Below are 17,248 nucleotides of genomic sequence, written 5' to 3' on the forward strand. Positions count from 1 at the left end.
AATTTAAAGTAGAGGCTATTGTGTGACACAGAAAAATCATAGGAAATTCAGATTTCTGAGTTCACAAAGGTTTATCCAAACAAATCCACGTCCGTTCACTTCTATACCGTCTGTGGCTACTTGCATGCTACGTCGGCAGAACTGAATAGTTACAACAGAGAACTGATAGTGCCCAAGGCCTAAAAGATGAACTAAGGGGAAAGCGTGCTGACTTTGGTCCAAGAAAAGAACTTTTGGACAAAGGACCCACACATGCTGAGTCCCAGTACAAAAACTCAGGGGATGGCAGGAAAATTGGGAATAAGATGGAACGATGACATCAGAGGGGCAGAGACCAGATCCTGTGGACACTGTTATTTGTCATCTGACCATACGCTTCCATGCATTACAAGTAACATGCTTTTGTCTAGTCTCTACCCCAAACATTTGCAAATTCCTGAAAACAAGGCAATGCTTTCTAGCCGTAAATCAACATATACCCCATCCTCCTGCTTGGTCTGGGAGCTTATGAACCTTCTTCCTGCCTCCTTTTCAAAACTCAGAGCAATGGTTTCTCAACTAAAAATTAGATCAGAATCCTGGCTCTGCTACTTACTGACTGTGTGACCTTGAGCAGATTGCTTAACCTCTCTGTGCTGCAGTTTCCTCACTGATAAAGTGGGCTATTATTACCCAGTTTAAGGATTTCTGTGAAGATTCAATGAGATAGTATAAAGAAAGTGCTTGATAAGTGCTGCCTTGAGCTGCTGCTGAGATTCTTCTTGAGTAAAAACGTCACTCGACAAGTGTGGATTCCTGACCCCACCCTAGAGATTTGATTCCGCGAGTCTAGGGTGGGGCCCAGGAATCTGCCACAAGCTGAACCACATGTTGAGAAATACACCACCCCAGGAAGACAGGTGCGGGGCCACCTGGCCTGGCCCAGGGCATCGATAAACAGTAACTGTGTATCACTGAATGGGTTGGAAATCCAGGGATGGTATTTTTTTTTCTATGCAAGTCCAAGTCTGAGATTAAATGAAGAAATGGAAGTGGAGGTAAGGGTAGAGATGGAATGAGCTTCAAACCAACCCCACTCTGAAAATTATATTAAGTACTCTCCTATTGTAGGCAAAGGGAGAAGGGGGCATCACCAACGCAATGGACATGACTCTGAGCAAACTCAGGGAGATAGTGAGCGACAGGGGAGCCTGGTGTGGTGCAATCCATGAGGTTACAAAGAGTCGGACGTGACTGAGCGACTGAATAGCACCACCAGGGGCCTATGCAGATTAACTTGTATATAGAAAAAGAGTTCCTGTCCTTAATTCTCTGTAAATCCAAGAATCTCTGTGGGTTTGTCACCACCCTGTGGATGGCAGTCCTTGTATTGTACTTCCCAGGGGAGATATTACAAAGGGAGACAGGGCTTCTCCCCCACCACCCTTCCCCCTCTAGTCAGAGTCACCAGGGCCAGGAAGGTAAATGACTGAGGCATTAGGGAGTGGTGAGGACGGCCCCTCCTCTCCAGCAAATTATGGTCACACAGGAATGCAGACTGAGAATGGCCAGAGAATCCTATTTTCAAAATGAAGCCAGATATCCAGATTTTTATGCAATACATTCCCATTAATAAATGTTGGCAAGTAATTCAGTTTTCTTCTTTTTTTTAAACCTCCATACAGGCCAAACAAAACACATCTGCTGGCCGGATCGAGCCTGTGGGTGGGCTTCTAATTTGCAAGCTCTGGTCTAGACTGACTAATTCAAGCTTTGGAACCTGCATCGCCACTCCCATTCTGCCCTGTGACCTAGTGGAGGGACAGGATCTCTGCTAGGGCAGTGGCTCACAAACGTAGCTACACATTAAATTCTCTCCTAGCTACTTGGGAAAATAAAACATGTCCTGATGCCCAGCTCCATGTCAAGAGGTTCTGATTTGACTGGTGCACTGAGGCTCACCAGCAAATATCCAATCAGATTTGAGCTTCCCTGCGCAAGGGCAAGAGCAAAGAGCCATGTTTGGAGAAGGAGATGTTCTTGGGAAGAGAGTGCCCAGAAGCCAGAAAATGAAGGCCAGGCCAGAAACCCCTGTCAACATGTGAATTTGCCTTGCTTCCTGCAGCTCTGTGTAACAGTCACGCAAACAGCTATGAGGAGTTTGACCTTGATAAAAGTTTTGTCTTCCAGTTTCCTTTAGATATCTCCAGGCCATCACTACTTCTCCCAGCCTAGTGCAGGCAGCGGCAATGGTGGCGGTGGTTTTGTGTGTGAGGGAGGGGAGTGGAACAAGGGATGAAGGAAAGACGTCTTGTTTCTGCTGATCTCCTCCATGAATGTTCACGCAGAGAAGCAGCATCCCCCTGATGGGATTGAAACCCAGTGGGAGGGAGGACTTTGCAACCTGAGAGGCTGTGTCAGACTTCCTGAGCTGCAGAGTTAAGGCATATCACCTCTTTTCCCCATTCCAGAGGTAAGTGACTGCTGCAGTTGGGGTGAAGGGGTAGTACTTAAGCGATGAACGTCTTTGATACCTAGCCCAGGGTTTAGCACATGGTGGCCCATGAATGCTCGTTGAAGGAATGGAGAGAAAGAGAGAGAGAATATGCGGGAGTCAGTGACTGTCTTTACTGCCTTTCTGCCCTTTGAGGCAGTTCTTACTCTTCTTCCTCCCTCCCCATGAGCAAACCAGGGGTCTGTATGGGAACTGGGTCCACTAAACTTTGTTTTGCATGAGCTGCTGGGCTTTCCAGCAAGTTCACAAGTTGCCAGTGTGGTTTCATACAAAGGCTTCACTCACATATATTAATTCACCCTTAACATACAGGAAGACACCAGCAAGATTTTATAGTGTGTGGAGGGTGTTTTGAACCAGGAACCAGATTCCCAGTTTCCCTTGCACCTACTCTTTCCCTTTGAAGTCAACAGGAGCCCTGCTCAGGGTGTCTAGAGAGAAACAAGAATCTGGTCTAAGTGAATTGTTAGGAAAATGCATTAAAGTACTAAAGTAAGATTATGTTACCCAGAAAAAATACACTGTGGCCAACAGAAACTGCAATCAGAGCCATCTGAAGGGGGTCCTGTGGTCAGAGAAAAGAAGAAAACATATTTTAAAAATTCAATTAATGTGTTCAGTTGCCTCAAAGGAAATAAAGGCCCATTGTCTTTTATGTGTTTAAAATATGAATCGCCAATTAATGATGAGATTGGCAAATTGCTCTACAATTAAAAACATAGAAATGTTGTTTAAGGCTATTAGAATAATGGTCATATGTTAATTATGGGTTGATGGATTTTGCCAGCAACTACCTTTTCAGTTTGAGCTTTTCTGAACAGAATCCAAACCCATAAAGACATTGATATAATAAAAACTGTCTTCCTTGTTGGCGTGCCTGCCGTATTTTCAGTGTCTTTTAAGGTATGTAATTATTTTTAATTAGGTCTCCAGAAGAAAATTTCTTAATACATGCTCTACTGCTGCTGCTGTGCTGTGCTCAGTCATGTCTGACTCTGTGCGACCCCATGGACTGTAGCGTGCCAGGCTCCTCTGTCCATGGGATTTCCCAGGCAAGAATACTTGAGTGGGTTGCCATTTCCTCCTCCAGAGGATCTTCCCAACCCAGGGACTGAACCTACTTCTCCTGCATTGGCAGATGGATTCTTTACCACTGAGCCACTTGGGAAGCCCATATGCTTTACTAGGTCATCCTTAAAGAACCTCGTAATTAATATGAGGGGAGAGAGGTATAGAAGGAATTGAATATGAGGTAAACCTTGGTTTAGATATTAACTAGCTGAGTACTTTGGGCAGATTGCTTAGCTTTTCTGAATCTCAAAATTAAAAATGGAAAATATATACCTTACAGGGCTGCTGGGGCTTTGTATGGGATAATATTTATATATCCCCATGTATTGTGCCTGGTGCTCAGCAGATGCTCAATAAAAGTAGTTATTGTTTTTCTAGAAATAGTGGTGAAAGTAACTCAAGTTGGCATGTCCTGTCAACCATTTCATTACAGTAAAATCCTTGCAGTTACTGTTCTCACAACTAGGACTGTCACGTGTAAACATTCAGATCATGCCCTGCACAGTGTCTGGGATAGTCATTGACATTGATGTTTATGTGAATAGTGCTCTATTGTGCAGGGAGTTGTGCAGTATGCAACCTTCACAACTATACATTGGTTCTCTGCTTGTAATCAGATCCTAATTTTAAGTCCTTTTTAATCTTTGGTCTTTAAATAAACATGTCCTGTTTTTCTTCACTAGACCTTCCCCAAGCTTTTTTCAGCAGTTTTTGTCAGCAGTTAGTGGATTTCTATCTATAGGCCTAATCTGGCCTGCAGCCTGTATGTGTAAATACAGTTTTATTGAACTATAGTAATGCTTATTCATTTATGCATCATATACAGCTACTTTTGAGCTGCAATGACCCAGTAGAGTATTTGCAAGAAGGACTCTATGGCTGACAAAGTATTTGCTCTCTTGCCCTTCACTAGGAAAGTTCGTTGACCTCTGGTGTTGATGACTGTCTAGCCAAATTATGTTTATCATGATTCCAGGGAAAGTTAATGGTTGATGCTGGTTTGTTTGTTTGTTTCTCTCTCACACCTCTTACATTTCTTAGTCAGGAGGTGGGGTAGATGTTTTTCTTGATCCTAGTTGCCACTTCCAGACCATTTGCCTTCCTTTCTCCCCCAAATCCCTATAGCTCTGAAGCTCATAATTTTAGATTCTCCCATACCCTTCCTTGACTCCTTCTTGATTTTAGCTTGTGCTTCATCCAGCCCAGCATTTTGCATGATGTAATCTGCATATAAGTTAAATAAGCAGGGTGACAATATACAGCCTTGATATACTCCTTTCCCAATTTGGAACCAGTCCGTTGTTCCATGTCCAGTTCTAACTCTTGCTTCCTGACCTGCATACAAATTTCTCAGGAGGCAGGTGAGGTGGTCTGGTATTCCCATCTCTTTCAGAATTTTCCGCAGTTTGTTGTGAGCCACACAGTCAAAGGCTTTGGCATAGTCAATAAAGCAAAAATAGATGTTTTTCTGGAATTCTTTTTGCTTTTTTCTATGATCCATTGGATGTTGACAATTTGATATCTGGTTCCTCTGCCTTTTCTAAATCCAGCTTGAACATCTGGAAGTTCTTGGTTCATGTACTGTTGAAGCCTAGCTTGAAAAATTTTGAGTATTGTTTGCTAGTATGTGAAATGAGTGCAATTGTGCAGTAGTTTGAACAATCTTTGGCATTGCCTTTCTTTGGGATTGGAATGAAAACTGACCTTTTCCAGTCCTGTGGCCACTGCTGAGTTTTCCAAATTTGCTGGCATATTCAGTGCAGCACTTTCACAGCATCATCTCTTGGGATTTGAAATAGCCCAATTGGAATTCCATCACCTCCACTGGCTTTGTTCGTAGTGATGCTTCCTAAGGCTAACTTGACTTCACATTCCAGGATGTCTGGCTCTAGGTGAGTGATTCACCATCGTGGTTATCTAGGTCATGAAGATCTTTTTTGTATAGTTCTTCTATGTATTCTTGCCACCTTTTCTTAATATCGCTTGCTTCTGTTAGGTCCATACCATTTCTGTCCTTGATTGTGCTTATCTTTACATGAATTGTTCACTTGGTATCTCTAATTTTCTGGAAAAGATCTCTAGTCTTTCCCATTCTATTGTTTTCCTCTATTTCTTTGCACTGATCACTGAGTAAGGCCTTCTTATCTCTCCTTGCTATTCTTTGGAACTCTGCATTCAGATAGATATATCTTTCCTTTTCACTTCTCTTCTTTTCTCAGCTATTTGTAAGGCTTCCTCAGACAACCATTTTGCCTTTTTGCATTTCTTTTTCTTGGGGATGCTTCCCATCATAATTTTTGGTAATTTTCATATTGTTTTCATAAATGGTATTTCCATTATCCTGGCCTCTCAGGTCTTGAATTAGATCACCTCCAGTGATTTTGCTTTTATTCAACATTCAACAAGGTCTTCTGGAGTGCCAGACCTCCTTCTTCCATACTGACTGCCATGGTCCCCAGCCTAGTATTCAACAACTAGAACAACTCCTGCCCAATCTGGCCTCCCAGCTCACTCCCTTAGCTCTCAAATTCAAGAAATCCCAAACCCTGGGACTTATTGCACTGATGCCACACCACCTTTCTCACCGTCCCTCCCCCCTTTCTGTCTTCACGTGCCTTACTGCCTGGCTTACACATCGTGGCCTTTCGTTCTAATTACTGTTTAGCGTATACTCTCAGGTTCCCCTGCCCCTTCACTGCTTCGTAAGGATCTTCCAGCAAAGCTTGAGTTCTGGTGATGTCCAATCCTGGACTCAGCTGCAGCTAAGCCCAGGAATTTGACTAAAGAGATACATACAGCCATGGAAGCCCAGGAATTTGACTAAAGAGATACATACAGCCATGCCCACTTTCATCCATGCCCTCTAACCTCAAGTGGACATGTATGTTCCCTGATCATCTTACTCCATGTCTCTCGTTTCCGTTCTCATAGATGGTTTTTTCGTACCTTCTCATGGCTCACTGAGCCTCTGACCCCTCTACCTGTATTCTCTTTCTCAGTGATCTTGCCTCCTGTTTCACTAAGGCAGAGAAGCTCCCAGAATAGAACATCCGCCAACTGCCACCCCCAGAGCTATTTGCTTATTTGCCATTTAATCTGCCTTCCTGCTTATTTAAGGCTCCATGGTCCTGGGTAAGACCATCCTCTCCATTTGTCCACAAGACTCCATCACCTCTTGCCTATTCAAAAATGTCTGAACTCTTGAATTCAGTTCTCCACATTTCTCTCCTTCCCTTAGTACAGTATTGGTTCTTCCCATTTTGTACAAGAATATTCCCATCATTACAAGTATCTTGTTATTCCTCCCATCTTGTGACTCCATCTCCCTCTTGACCCCCCCATTTCTTTTTTGATTTATTTTTAATGAAGGATAATTGCTTTATAACATTGTGTGGTTTCTGCCATACATCAACATGAATCCATCACAGGTATGCATGTGTCCTTCACTCTTGAACTCCCTCCCACCTCCCACCCCATCCCATCCCTCTAGGTTGTCAGAGCACCAGGTTTGAGTTCCCTCCAACATATAGAAAATTCCCATTGGCTATCTATTTTATATACGGTAATGTATACATTTTCACACTACTCTCTCAATTTGGCCCACCCTCCCCTTCCCCATTGTGTCCACAAGTCTGTTCACTAGCCCTGTGTAGAGGTTCATCCGTACCATCTTTCCAGATCCATATATATGCGTTTATATGCAATATTTGTTTTTCTCTTTCTGACTTACTTCACTCTGTATCATAGACTCTAGGTTCATCCACCTCACTAGAACTGACTCCAATATGTTCTTTTTAATGGCTGAGTAACCCTCCATTGTATATGTATACCACAACTTCTTTATCCATTCATCTGTCAATAGACATCTAGGTTGCTTCCATGTCTTAGCTGTTGTTAATAGTGCTGCAATGAACATTGGGGTACATCTGTCTTTTTCAATTATGGTTTCCTCAGAGTATATGCCCAGTAGTGGGATTGTTGGGTCCTATGGTAGTTTTATTCCTAGTTGGCTTTCTTTTTTTTCAAACTTTAAACCTTCTACTTTGTATTGAGGTATAGCTGATTAACAATGTTTTGGTAGTTTTAGGTGAAAAGCAGAGGGGCTCAGCCATACGTATACATATATCCATTCTCCCCCAAACTCCTCTCCCATCCAGGCTGGCATATAACACTGAGTAGAGTTCCATGGGCAATAAATAGGTCTTTGTTGGTTATCTATTTTGAGTATAACTATGTGTACATGACTTTTCCAAACTCCTTAACTATCCCTTTTCCCTGGCAACCATAAATTTGGTTTCTAAGTCTGTGAGTCTCTTTCTGTTTTATAAGTAAGTTCATTTGTATAATTTTTTTAGATTCCACATATAAGGGATATTGTGCAATATTTCTCCTTCTCTCTCTAACTTGATTCACTCTCTAGGTCCATCCATGTTACCATGCTTTTGATCTGTGGTGTTGGAGAAGACTCCTGAGAGTCCCTTGGACTGCAAGGAGATCCAACCAGTCCATTCTGAAGGAGATCAGCCCCCGGATTTCTTTGGAAGGAATGATGCTAAAGCTGAAACTCCAGTACTTTGGCCACCTCATGGGAAGAGTTGACTCTTTGGAAAAGACTCTGATGCTGGGAGGGATTGGGGGCAGGAGGAGAAGGGGATGACAGAGGATGAGATGGCTGGATGGCATCACTGACTCAATGGATGTGAGCCTGAGTGAACTCCGGGAGTTGGTGATGGACAGGAAGGCCTGGCGTGCTGCGATTCATGGGGTCGCAGAGAGTTGGACACGACTGAGCGACTGAACTGATCTGATCTGATCTGATTCTGACCCGTGTGAGGTGATACCCTATTTCTGTTTTGATTTGCATTTCTCTAACAGTGATCAATGTTGAGCATCTTCTCATGTGTTTATTAGCCATTTGTATGTCCTCTTTGGAGAAATGTCCGTTCAGGTGTTCTGCCCATTTTTTTGATTGAGCTATTTGTTTTTCTGATGTTGAGGGGTATGAGCTGCTTATACATTCTGGAGATTAGTCCTTTGTCAGTTGTTTCATGTACAATTATTCTCTCCCATTCTGAGGGTTGTCTTCTCATCTTGTTTATTGGTTCCTTTGCTGTGCAGAAGCTTTTATGTTTAATTAAGTCTCATTTGTTTATTTTTGTTTTTATTTCCTTTACTCTAGGAAGTGTGACTACCCCGTATCTCTGTTCCTCTTTGTAGGACAACTCCTCAAAACTGTTATCCATCCTCATGGTGTCCAATTTTTACCTTCAGTTCACTTTTTAACATTCTTATCATGCTTTTGTTACCTTTACTCCACCCGAAGAGCTCTTGCCAAGGTGACAGATGAAATCTGTATTGCTAAATCAACGGTCAGTTTGTAGTTCTCACTTTGACCTTATGAAAGAATTTGACATGGTTGACTGTTCTTCCACTTAGCTTCCAGAACACCATGTTCTCATCATATCTCAGTCATGGAAAAGAACAATCTAAAAGACCCTGAGGTGCATTCAGAGCGATTGTATGGAATGCAAAAGGAGACTCCTTTTGTAGAAGCCTCACCCTTGTAAATTGGATGCTTTATCTGAGACAAGACTGCCCTCTTGTTCCTGTGGTGCCCCATTGGCTAAAAGGGCAGTGGGGCTGGAGGAATGGAGGTGGGGAGAAGGGTGAGCTCTTTTGAGTTGAGTCCTTAGGAGCTTGTGATCTTGGCCAGGTTACCTGTAATTCCTCAGCCTCAGTTTTTGTATCAGTAGTGTAGATGGAAATACCTGCTACATAGTCTTATTGTTAAAAATAAATGAATTTGTGTTAGAGAAAGCTTGGGATCCTAATTACAAACCCAAATGCCTGCCAGGATGGACAGAAAGGAAGTAAAAATTAGGACAGTCAGCAGATGGCTAGCCCCTAAAGGTAGGTCATATTTAGATTTTGAAAATAAACACATCAGGTCAAATAGACCGTACCTGAAGGCCAAGTTTGGCCCACATTTTTCATGGGCTGTGGCTGAGACATGGTGGATATTCGGTTAATATTAGACTCCCTTTCTTTCGGAAATGCACTTGATCAGTCAGTCGTTCAGTCACCCTACTATGTTTCATGCTCGTGACGTTCATTCAACACCTGTGTCCTTGGCCCCTGCTGTGCCAGGCGCTGTGCAAGGTCAGGTGGTGGTCCCTTCTCTCAGGCTCTAATTCTCCTATTAGAGAAGTTGACTGACAAATTGGGAAAATAATAGCTGTGAAAGAACTGTGAAAAAGTGTTATGAAGACAAAGGGATGTGATTAACAAGAAAGAAAAAAAAAAGTGCAAGAGGAGCTGGGAATCTCCTGTAATAAAAAGAAAGTATATGAGAATGATGGCTAAGTTCTGGAGTCTTGAGTTTCTGGAGCTTGAGTTCTGGAGTCTTATTTCCTACCTCTTTGACCTTAGGCAAGTTTCTTATTCTTCCTATGTGTCAGTATTCTACAGGCAGGCCTCGTTTCATTGATTTTCACGTCATTGCACTTCACAGATACTGTGTTTTTTACAAATCGAAGGTTTGTGGTAACCCTATGTCAAGCAAGTCTGTTGGCACCATTTTTCTAACAGCATTTGTTTGCTTCATGTCTCTGTTGTCACATTTTGGTAATTCTCACAGTATTTCAACCTTTTTCATGACTATTATATTAATATTTGTTATGTGCTCTGTGATCAGTGACCTTTGATTTTAATACTAGGACTCACTGAAGTCTCAGATGATGGTTAGTGTTTTTTAGTAATAGTGTGATAGATTATAGTACAGGTAAGCATCCTTTTTCTTTTTCTTTTCCATGATGGTCTGTCGGTTTATCACAGGATTTTGAATATAGTTCCCTGTGCTTGTTGTTTATCCATTCCGTATGTAATAGTTTGCATCTGCTAACCCTACACTCCCAATCCATTCCCTGCCTCCTTCTGGCAACCACAAATCTGTTGTCTAAAACAACACTTCTATATGCGCTGGGAAACCACAACTCACGTGACTTGCTTTACTGAGCTGGTTGGTAGTTAAACCCATGTAATCTCTGAGGTATGCCTGTATGTTACAAATGAAGATGATAATAGTCCCTATCTCATGGGACTGTTGAGAAGGTTAAGTGAGTTCATGCATTTAAAGCACTCGGGCCATTCACTGGTATAGTTGGTTCTCAGGTAGGTCAGCTAGCTATATGGCAGGCACAGGGATCTAGATGTGAATTTGGAAACTAGGGTTCTAATAAGGTGACCCAACTTACCCTGATTCACCCAGAACTTTCCCTGTCTTATTGCTGGAAGTCATGAGCCCTGAGAAACCCCTCAGTTCTGGGCAGAACTACATGGTTGGTCACCCTAAGCTGCTTCCAGCCACTGACTAGCTGTGTGACTTTGAGGCCATCTTATGCCATCTCTGTAAAATGAGGAGTTCAGACTAGACAGGTAGTTCTCAAACTTCATCATGTATGAAAATATGTTAAAATATGGGATGCCAAGCCCCACCCCCAGAGTTTCTGATCCAATAGGTGTGAGGTGGAGCCTGACCCACGGTCGTGAATGTCCATTTGTCTTCCAACAGTGTATGATTCTGTGACTGCTTCCTGTGACCTGCTCAGGGTCTGTATGAGAAAATGAGGTTCAAGTACAGAAAACCATGTCAGTCAGTCATGTATTCATTCAACACTACTTCTTGGACACCTGCTGTTTGTCAGGTAGTGTTCTAGCTGCTAGAGACCTAGCAGTCCACCGAACCAAAAGCAGGGGACTCGGCTCTATAGCCTGCACTGCCCTGCCTCTCCTCAGTGTCACACACAGGGAAGGTTCTGAGGTGACGAGAACTGGAGAAGAGGGTAAGATAACACACGGAAGCAGTAAGCTCTACCTTACAGACCTTAAAGGCAAGCATACAGCCACCTGGTTAGAGAGAGTGGTAAGAAAGTCTGTGCTCAGGAGTTACAACCCCTCATTGCCTACAGAACACCCACACCCAGACTTCCTATCTCAATGTCAAGGACTTTTATGGCCAAGACTCTCTTCTTTTTTTTTTTTTTTAGATTTCTCCATTTGTCTCTTATGAAAAATAGGGTTCGCACTTTAAGCCTTAGCTGATATTTCTGAAAAAGAATAGGACTTCCACAATGTCATCCTTTCAAATATTTTATTTTGCTGCCTGCTACATGGAAGCAGCTACCTTTTATAAATAAGCAAATATTCTGCATTTCTCTCACACCAAGTTCCAAGTGAGGAGGAAGAGAGCTCGTTTTGTGCCCTGATGAAGAGCCAGAATATTTATTACCCAGTAAGTTTTGTTCAGCCTCTTAAGTCAGTCAGCACATTTCATTCAATCAAGGGCCCTGACAAACATGCCAAGGAAGGTCAAGTGATAACACTCATTTTTTGGACACTCCTAATGACAGGTTTATTTGATTAGATTTGATTCCCCACCCTCCCCCATCCACTCACATGTTATTACATGTCCTCTTAGCCACATTTGTTTCAGAGATCTACTGCAGCATAATCCATCATCCCAAAACTTAGTGGCTTAAAGGAAGGTCTGTTTTTATTGGTTCCCATTTTGTGGGTCAGGAATTTGGGCCAGGTTCAGTGGGGAGGGCATATCTCTGCTCACGTGGTGCTGGCACACACGTGTTAGAACTGGCACAGTGTCACTTCCACCATGTTCTGTTGGTCACAGCAAGTCACAGAACCAATCCAGATTCAAAGAGGGAGAGAAAATGTACTCTACATCTTGATGGAAGAAATTGGTGGCCATTTTTGCAGGCAATTAACCTATATCCTTGCCTTCTTAGTTAATGCACTTCAAAGAAGAAAAAATAGTGGGGTTTTTTTTTTTTTTTTTTTGTGGTGAGGGAGTCTGATGACAAGACAAAGTCTTTCTAGATATCTAAATCCAAGAAGAGTGTCCGAACTCCCTCAAGGAAATGAGGATATTTAAATGATTACCTAAACAATGTAGCTCATGGAGGAGAGTGACAGTGAAAAGCATATATGTATATGTCTAGCTATACATTTACAATAAATTTGAAGTGTGTCAAAAAGCTAAGCATCCTTTTGGAAACAAATACAATAGGCCATAAAATTCTCAAATGCTTCTTATTAGCCTGAATGCATCTCAGAGAAAAAGGAGAATTGAATGTCACGAGAGGATTTGACCAAAATCTCATGGGCAGCAGATGTTTTGAATGCTCTTCCGTTAAGGGGAATAATGCCAACCACATGCCTGCCTATATTTTGGGAATTATTTTATTGAGGGCTTGTGAAAATATGGAAAATGTAAACATATACACATAAGCATATGAAAATACGTTAAGTGTGGTCTGTCCTCGTGGCAGTGATGGGAGAGACAGAGGAGGTTTATATATGGGATGTGTAAGGCGACCTGGCACTTCTTAAACTTTGCATGTGCAAGCGAGTCATTTGGGGACCTTGTTTCAAAGCAGATCCCCATCCACTGGGTCTGGGTGGGAGCTGAGATTGGAGTTTCTGACACGCTCAGGTGCATTTATGCTGCTGGTGCACAGAACAGAAGAGCAAGCCTGTATTAGATGGTGGATGGAAGGGGTTGCTGATACGCTTCCCTGTTCACGGGGCAGCAAGGGTCAGGTAGCAAATGTTGCCTCCGTGCCTACCACGTGCCTGACACTGGGCTAAGTTCGGGCTCTGAACTTAATGAGCTGCCAGTCTAGGAGGAAAGATAAACACAAAAAATGATTGCAATAGAGACTGCTGAGGGAATGGCAGGTTAACTGTGATTCTGATGAGTTATCTGTCAATTAGCAGAGGCTTTGATTCCTGAACCGCTAACAAGGATATGGCTTGGGTTAGTTGATTGACTAGAGTCTTGGAGTCTTCATCTATAAAATGATCTTTCCAATGCCTATCTCACAGAATTCTTAGGTGACTTCAGTGAAATTAAGCCATAACGCCACATAATGCCTAGTGCATAGTAACTGGTCAGTAATGATTAACCTTTATTATTATACAAATCCTGCCATGTATGGTGGGGGGAAAGACCAATATATTTATCTGTAAAATATTTTGCTTATTAATCAGAGAGGAAATTCAGGAAAGTGATTCACCACTGTGGAAGAAGAAAGAAATTTCATCCATTCTCACAGGATCCTTGAAAAACAAGCAACATGAGCATCTCTTAAGACATTTTCTGAATATAAAGCGTTTGTGATGATGGTTGAAATGGATTTAAGGTTCTATTTTTTTTTGACTCTGTGGGACCTTGACATGTCATTTAACCTCAGCTTTCTCATCTATAAAGTAGAAACAATAACAATTATCATATTTGGAGTTTATGAGACTCAAATGTCATAATGAATCTTTGGTGTCCTCACAGCTGGTTTGAATCTTGGCCTTGTCACTTATTAGCTTGTGTAACCTTGACCATTTTTCTCAACTTCTACCTCACTAAAAAAGTACGTAAAGTACTCTGCCAAGGGACAGACACAGAATAAGTGCTCTGTAAATGACAGCTGTTGTTATGATGTGACCTTCCGTTGAAAAATACAAGGTATATGACTTCATGAAGATTATTATTATAACATGATAAATGTGCTGTTCTTTATATACATTGAGGTGTTGCTTTTGAATTTCTGGCAGTAAAGCATAAACTTCGATTTCCCGCCCCTCTCCTCTGTCATGTGTGGTTGCAAGTGATAATTGGGAAGGCAGCAGATTGGTGGTGAGAGTTACAGCCTCTGTGATGATATAATTAGCCGTCTCTTCATCAATGGAGCAGACAGGCTGCATCTTACACTGATCCTCATGCCAGAATCTCAAAATTTTTAAATGCTCCTAGCTTTCATAAAGCTTTTTCTTAGTCATTCAGTGAACCTGTTAAAATGGCAGATCCATGATGCAGGGTCAAACATACAGGGTCTAGTTTGTGTTAGAAGGTAGACTCTAGTGGTCTGGGGCCCCTGGTGGATTCTGCTCTGCAGGAGCAGGAGGGGACAGATGAATTTCAGGCAACAGCCATTCTTGCTATGGAAATGCAGTGACTGCAGCCTGGCACCCTTTGGGGCATTAACGAATATTTCAGTAGCCAGAGAATGTACAATAAAGTATACATCTCCGCACTTCCACCAAGGGAAAAATTGGGATGGGACAGAGAAATCTCTAAATTGTCTCTTCTTATATTCCATCCCTTGACTTCCTGTCCCCTTCTCTACCTATCTGTCTCATGGACACAGTTACTGTGAGGAAGGAGTTAATGAGTACACAGCTTTATTTTCCTTGGAAGAGAGATACAAAACAGGCTCAAAGCAGGGCTGTCATCACCCTGCAAGTCTTCAGGGGTTTTATAGGTAATTATTAACCCTTTGTGGCCTGCCTGGGGGGGAAACCCTCTGTGCTACTACTAAGCAACTACTAAGATACTCCATCTATGGTATGTACCTGCACGCTCAATTTTTTTCAGACTTAAAATTCAGTAATACCTTAAAAATCAGCCTTCTATGTATATAGGCCCAAAGTCCCCCAGGTCCTATATCAGAACAGATCGTTCCCTAACTGTCTTAGCACTGGGTCAGAAGTACCATTCTTTCTGTTTTCCTTTTGAGAAAAGTGAGGCTTAAAGGAAATGACTGGGCGAAGGTTTCATGGGTAACAGGTCTTGGCTAGAATCCAGGTCTTCTGAATACAGCCCTGGTGCTCTTTGAATGTACTGAACATAGTGTAAAATCTCTTCTCACAGTCAGAAAGCACGTCTGAATCTAGCATTCTTTAAGAACACCAATTATCGCCACCTAGAACTGTCATAAACTGCCCCAATTCAGTCTCCTGGAATTTGTGTTTTCTTAAAACAAATCCATGTGGTCAATCTGTTTTCTTGTTATTTTGTCATTTGCTTTTCTCCTGCTTGGTGATTTCAGGCTATTTAGATTTGGGGTTTGTCTCTTTCAGTGAGTTTAGGGTGATTAACTGCTACAGCTGCTGTATTTAAGAGAATCCCTCAGAGATTTGGGATGGGAGGGGCGATTTGAGTCTATGCTGGTCCTAGCGTTTGGTCTCTGGTGGATTAAAACGAAGTGGAAAGCCTAAAAATTCCTGAATGACCCCCTTCAAGGAGTAACTTTAAAATTGAGGAGGTGGCAATGGAGGAAAATGGGACCCACAATGCCCAAATCAGCTGTTGCTCCGTGCTTAGTAGACCACTGTTTGCTTTTTTGTAAGCAGTGACAGAGACTCCCTTAGAAACTTGCCCTTGTTGTTATTCAGGTCTTTGTGATTTTAAGTTGTGGCTACAGCTGAATTCTCCCCTGAGCTTTCCAAGCCCACACTCTCCCTTCAGTCACAAGCAGGTTGCTAGTATATGGGCAAACTTCCATACATGGTATGGGGAGCAGACATGACTTCATGCTCTGCTGTAGACAAGGGGAACTGCCAAGGCTCAGGCGCCCGGTGCCTGCAAGTGTTCCTGGGTTTTGGAATCCTTCTCTCTGGCTGCGTGGTAACCAGACCACAGGGGCTGCTTTAGACTTGTGAGCACATCCTTACCTTGCCACTTCTCAGGTCCAACCTTCCTACCCTCCAAGAAAGCATCTCACAGGTGCACCCACAAGCATTTGGAAAAACATTTGACAATAAATGTCCATTTTATAATACCAATTGTGGAACAAACGTGAAAGGTAATTTTAGGTCAGCCTCTCAAGGGGTTCAATGAGTTCAGTTTGTTTCTGCTGCATGTGTTGTTTCATTAGAGGTGGGGCAAGGCAGGTCTGATAGCTTTGTTTAAGGAAGTACTCCATGGGTATTCTGCATTAAATTACTATTTTGTGTTCTTTGGTCATGAAAACTTTCAGAAACCTCGCCATAGAGGACTACACCAATTCGGGGTCCTTTAAATTCTGTCTTTCTGCTTATTAATATAATTTTACTGAAAGGCATTGTAACAAAGAGGTATATTTCTTCTTGTCCATATGGATGGTGTATGTTTAGTATGGGTCACAAATGAAACATAAAAGCTGGTTAAGGTCTTGGTAGAATAGATCTGGTACAGCCTTTTTCTGATAGTGTTCCTTGGGAATCATATTTGGATTAATTTACACACGTATTTGTGCTTTGCTTCGGGCATTACTATTGAGATCTTGCAGAGAGAGAGGGAAGGAGAAAGAAACAGGGAGGAGGGAATGGAGGAAGGAAGGAAAACAGGAGGCACCAGTAGTTGATAGCATAGTGAATCAGTAGAAGTTGGAGGAGGATAAAGAGGGGAAGGAGGGAACAAAAAGAAAGGAAGCCAGCAACCACGTGACTACCAAGCCCAAACCCAGTTTTGGTTAAAGAAAAGAAGTTTTCTTGACTGAGGAAAATTTTAACATCTCAATTAAAGAAGCCCCTTAGAATGTATCAAAAATGAAGCAATGCTTAAAAATTTTTTTTCTTTCTGAGGAACATCTTCCTTTCTTTTTGGTAACACAGAAGTCAGATTTCAGTTGCTGGAGCAAATGTTTTTCAACAGACATGACTCACTTAATTTTCCTGACAAAGTGTGCAGTTATGTTAGAAACTTGCATACTTTTGGGAAGGGACATGAGACACCAGCAAACCACAACGCCGATAGGAGCAGCTATATCTTGATGTGCTAATCTTGTAACTTTTTCACTCTGTGTGAGTGTGTGTGCGCGCGCGCGCGCTCGCGCGCGCCCCCCTGAGCGGAGT

Source organism: Bos mutus, chromosome 22, assembly GCF_027580195.1.
Source record: "Bos mutus isolate GX-2022 chromosome 22, NWIPB_WYAK_1.1, whole genome shotgun sequence".
Taxonomy (NCBI): Eukaryota; Metazoa; Chordata; class Mammalia; order Artiodactyla; family Bovidae; genus Bos; species Bos mutus.